Here is a 4,965-nt window from a genome sequence, read left to right on the forward strand (position 1 = left end):
CCGCCCGACCGCCCGGCTTCGCTTTCTTACTGCGGCTCCCCCTCCACTTTTTCGGCTCCCTGGGGTTCCCTCACCCACATTTTGGGGTCCCCTTCTCACATTTGAGGGGTGATGACCCCGCAATTTACGGTTCGGGGGGGGGGGGGAGGAGAGGAAACGGGGTGCCCAAGAAGGGGGTTTTTTGGTTTTTTTTTCTCTTTTATTTCATTTTCATTTTATTTCCTTTTTAGTTTTTTTGCCTTTTTTTTTTTTTAATTTTCTTTTCTATTTTATATTTCCTTTTTTATTTCGGTTATTTTTTATTCCCTTTATTTTTCATTTGCTCTCCCAGTGCTCCCCAGTAACACCCAGTGCTCCCCAACAACCACCAGTAACACCCAGTGCTCCCCAAAAATTGACCCCAAACCGACCCAAATCACCCCAAAAGCTGACCCAAAACTGACCCCAAAACCTGACCCAAATCATCCCAAAAGCTGACCCAAAACTGACCCCAATCACCCCAAAAGCTGACCCAAAACTGACCCAAATCACCCCAAACAATGACCCCAAACTGACCCCAAAAACTGACTCAAATCATCCCAAAAACTGACCCAAAACTCTGCATTTATTTGGCATCATTTCCTCTCAAAAACAACATCTCCGATTTAGTTGATTGCTAAAGCCATCATTTTAAAATCATCTCAGGAATCAAAAGGGACTGGAAAACACACAGAAATCATTCCTGCACCCACCAAATCATTAGGAATTGGAACCCGATTCCCTCATCTCTCTCCTTGTTCTTCTTGGCTGGAAAACCTGATGATCCCCGCTGGCTATTTTTAGGCTGCTTTTCTTCCACAGCTCCTTTCCTCCCGGCTGAAACCTCCTGGCATATTCAGGGCTTAGCTGGAGGGAAGCCCCTCTGAAGTATTTCCTCTCGTGGCAATTCTGTGGGATGAAGAAGTAAAAAAAGCACATCAAGAGCTCCTTCTCCCCCCTTCCTTCGCAAACACCCTCCCAGTTTGTCCTTGGCAGCTCCATCCCCCCGGCACCCGCACCCGACGCTTCGGCTCCGCTGGCAAAGGGACAGCAAGTGCACAAGCAAGTTCAGTGCTGGGCAGGGGCTCCCTGGGAAACGGCACTTCAGTGCTTTAGTCCGTGGCCTTTCCTGCTGCCCTCCCTCCTGGAAGCAGAGGATGACCCGGCCCTTGTTTCTCCCACGCTCGCAGACCCAGGTCCTGCTCCCTTGGCCCCACTTTTCTTAGCAGACCCGGCATCATTTCCCAGGGTCCCCAGGAAACTTCTGCACTTGACCCATTGCTAAGTGCAGAGCACAGGGCAAGGGAAGGACAAATTTCTTGGCACCCACCCCCTGGAATTTTCCTTCTCCGCAGCACGCTCCCGTTCCCGCTGTCTCTGGAGGTGCCCGCACGAGTCCTCCTTCTCCCAGCACCTCAGAGAATGTCCTTTTCACCCAGGTCCTGCTTACCGTCGGCCAACAAAACACGCTGACAACATTTTTCAGGATGCCAGTGGAGAGATATTAGAGCACACTGCACAGGGAAGCTGAGCCTGCCCCATCCCTGCACGTGTTCCAGGCCAGGCTGGACGGGACTCGGAGCAACCGGGGACAGTGGAAGGTGTCCCTGCCCACGGAAGACAGGCTGGCCTTTGAAGGTCCCCTTCAAACCAAATGGCTCTGGGATTCCCCTCCAAAATCACTACCAAAGGGACACAGCAATCAAAGCAGAGGGACTGCACTCCCAGCTTTTCTTACCTGCAGGCACACACAGCACAGCAGCTTGCTAAAGGTAAGGTTTCTATCTGCACAGAAACCCAGCAATGAACACCTGCTCTAAGGGGACAGAAAGCTGCTTGTGGATCCCAGACACAGGACAGACTCCATCAGCACCTACTCGCCTCATCTAAGGAACAGTGCAGCCAACAGCAGAGCTTTCTCATATTCTGATCTGACTGTTTCGCCTTTTCTAAAGTATTTCATTATTTCTAGTAGGTCCACTGCTTTAGCTACACAGCGGGGTTTCTTCCAAACCTGTGACTGACACAGGACGAGCTGAGTGTGACCAATCCCACAGGAACTAAAGCCCTGCTCCTCTAACATGGAGCTGCTTTCACATTTCTGCTGTGAGGACAAAGAAGCACTGTACTACTTCACGAGGCAAACTCTTCAGAAAACTTCTGCAGTAAACTTTATCTTCCTGGGGAGGTACCTGCCAGTGTGCTGCCCTGCACACACACGCTGCCCATGTCCTTCCACAAGTGTTCCAGCTGCTCTCTCTTTTGTTTATTTTGAGCTTTCTCCCGTAGACAAAGATTTACATGTGGATTCTGAGAACATTTAAAACATCAGGAGAAGAGAAACCTCACCCAAACCCAGCAGCCTGTCCCCCAGTCAGAGAGCAGAAGTCACTACGCAGGTCTTACATTTCAACTCAGGTTACACAGAACTTCTGACTAAGCATGGAAAGCAACCTCCAGTCAGGTGGGATTCTAGGACGTTTTCAGCAGCGCCGGGAAGCCAAACTCTGTGTAGCTGTGCCTGCAGAGAACTGTCCTTTGGACAGCCAGAACTCAAGGTGAGCAGAGCTACTGATTTTGGCACTGCAATTCAGCCTTTCTTACTAAGTCAAACTAGTACTCTTCACTGGTGCAGGAAGATACAGGGATAGTCTCAACAAATCCCTTTGGAAATTTATTTTTAAGAACTCTCTGTCCATCTGAATGGAAGACACAATCTTATTTCCCAATCATTTTCACACAATTAGCTCAAATACTAGCACTAAACCAGTGAGCAACATCTGTTTTACAAAATCTTTAGTTTTGTAAAGATATGCTCCACCACATCTAGGAAAAAAAAGGCAAATGGTGGACTCCTTCAGGACAGGAGTTTTCCCACAGTGAGTACGACTAGTAAATGAAATGTTAGACCCTCTCAACATAAAGGCAATTGTGTGCACAAAAGTGACCCAAGATACACTGTTCAGGTGTAAAACAGCTAAAAACACTTACCAGTGTTTTTCTCAGGCGCTCGTATTCTGGCCGATACTCTCTGAAAAGGTGAATAAAGGGAGTGCATTCAGTCTGAAAAACACATGATTTGTATTGCATAAGGATCATCCTGGAGGCTTCTTTTTACTCACAAAAAAAAGTTTTCTCTAGGCTTTCATGTTTGAGAGACATTTCAGAAAGACAGTACTTTTTTCCCCAGATTTGGATTCTGAAACCAATGGATGCAAAATCAATGAACATACTTCATTAAAACAGCAACAATTCAAAACTTGGTATGGAACTACAAGAAAAAAATTACTTCACAGACTTGCTGGCACAGATAGCTTTTACTTTTTCACGGAACAGCACAAAAATTCATCTCTGAATAGTTCCTTTTTACTGCTGCTTTTTATGCTGATACTGGACACCCTAAGCTACCTTGGCTATGGCAACTGTACACTCCTTCAAATCAAAGGAGCAGACTCATGAATCAGGACCTTCAGGAAGTGGTCACTGGGTCGCGGACCAGAAGTTATCCCCTTACCTCTCCTATTCATCTACAGCTTTAGAAAGCTGGGTAAAAATCTCCCCCAGTCCTGTGCCAAACACTGCAGAAACACCAACCACCTGGAAAAGAGAACACACCAGAACTAGAGAGTAACTGAGCCAGATTTTTAATACAGAAAAAAAACCAAAATAAAAACAAACAAACAAACAATCCCCCACAACGACAACAAAAAAAATCAACACCACCGAAAAACCCAACAACAACAAACTACTAATCTAAACCTAACAACACCCATTTAATCAGCACAGTGGCCTAAGAGTGGGCAGTAACACTTCTGCTTCTGTCCAGCCCGCTTTCAAACTCTTCCTCCACTTGCTGTTCATGTTTGTTACTTCTGCTTTTTGGTTGTCGGTGATTTTGTGTTTGGTGAGTTGTTAGGGCATTTTGGGGGGCGTTTCTTTGGGGAAGGAGGTTTGTTTGGTATTTTGTAACACTGTAGGGCAATTCAAAAGAAAGGTCAAGTCTTTCTGCTGTTTACTTGTTTATTGTTAATAACCCAAGTTCTCATTCTGCATCTAGGGTTATACGTGGTTAGCAAGTATCAGTGTACTAGAATTAAAGTGCAAAAGAGACAACAAGAACTGACCTTTTGGCTCTGAAATAGTCTAATAGTCTAACTTTTTATTTAGCCAAAGCACATTTAAAAGGTCCCCAGAACAGCAAGAGAGGGAGAATTTAATCAGTTGCTATGACAATACATTCAAAATGCACATCTACTTTCTAATTTCAACTTGTCTCTCATTACACTTCTGGCCATTTGTTCTGCTTGTATTAAATCAATTCTCTAAAAATACCTTGAATTAAGACTATTACCAGCCAGAATCCTACACCCTCTAACGAAAATTCTCCCTCTTTTTCATAGGCAAGACAGTCTCAACTACTGACTTCCAAATGGAAGACCTTTCCCAACACAGCCTTGCATTTGATCATTAATACAGTAAATATGCAGACAGCTCTCCAAAGGATTTTAAGCATTAAGGCCAGGCGCTGTGCCAATATATATAAATATTTATACTTTCCCTGCACTTCAGTACAAGCTGCCTTTTACTCCGTAATCCTCCTCATATGACCTGCTCTCCATCCAGTGCTCCAACAGTCCTGACAGGCAGATAAACATGACCTGATCAGCAAATAAGGAACAGGAAGTATGTTAGTTCTGTATATGGGACCACTACAATCCCTTTTGAAATTCTGTATATTGTTCCACATAGGACACTCACAATAGTTTTGGTTTGGCTCTGTTATCATTATCTACATGAATGGAATCATTTCGTTCCTGTAATATCCACACAGCCGAGAAGGCTTGCTTTTTCTTTAGTAAAAGCTGATGACAAACACAATCAGCTAAAACCTTTAGCACAGACTATGGGATCATTAACAGCCTCCAGTGTATACTGTTGTCAGAGAAA

General features: G+C 45.0%; 1 long non-coding RNA gene across 1 annotated transcript; it reads right to left on the reverse strand.

Annotated features, from left to right (window-relative positions):
• Positions 1–583: 583 nt before the first annotated feature.
• On the reverse strand, positions 584–1,745 carry LOC135421225 (uncharacterized). The gene is made up of 2 exons (XR_010433923.1): positions 1,349–1,745; positions 584–927 (listed from the first exon to the last, which is right to left on the reverse strand). It is a non-coding gene; the product is annotated as an uncharacterized LOC135421225 (long non-coding RNA).
• Between the last annotated feature and the right edge of the window lie 3,220 nt (positions 1,746–4,965).

The sequence above is a fragment of the Pseudopipra pipra genome, chromosome 13, assembly GCF_036250125.1.
Source record: "Pseudopipra pipra isolate bDixPip1 chromosome 13, bDixPip1.hap1, whole genome shotgun sequence".
NCBI classification, from domain to species: Eukaryota; Metazoa; Chordata; class Aves; order Passeriformes; family Pipridae; genus Pseudopipra; species Pseudopipra pipra.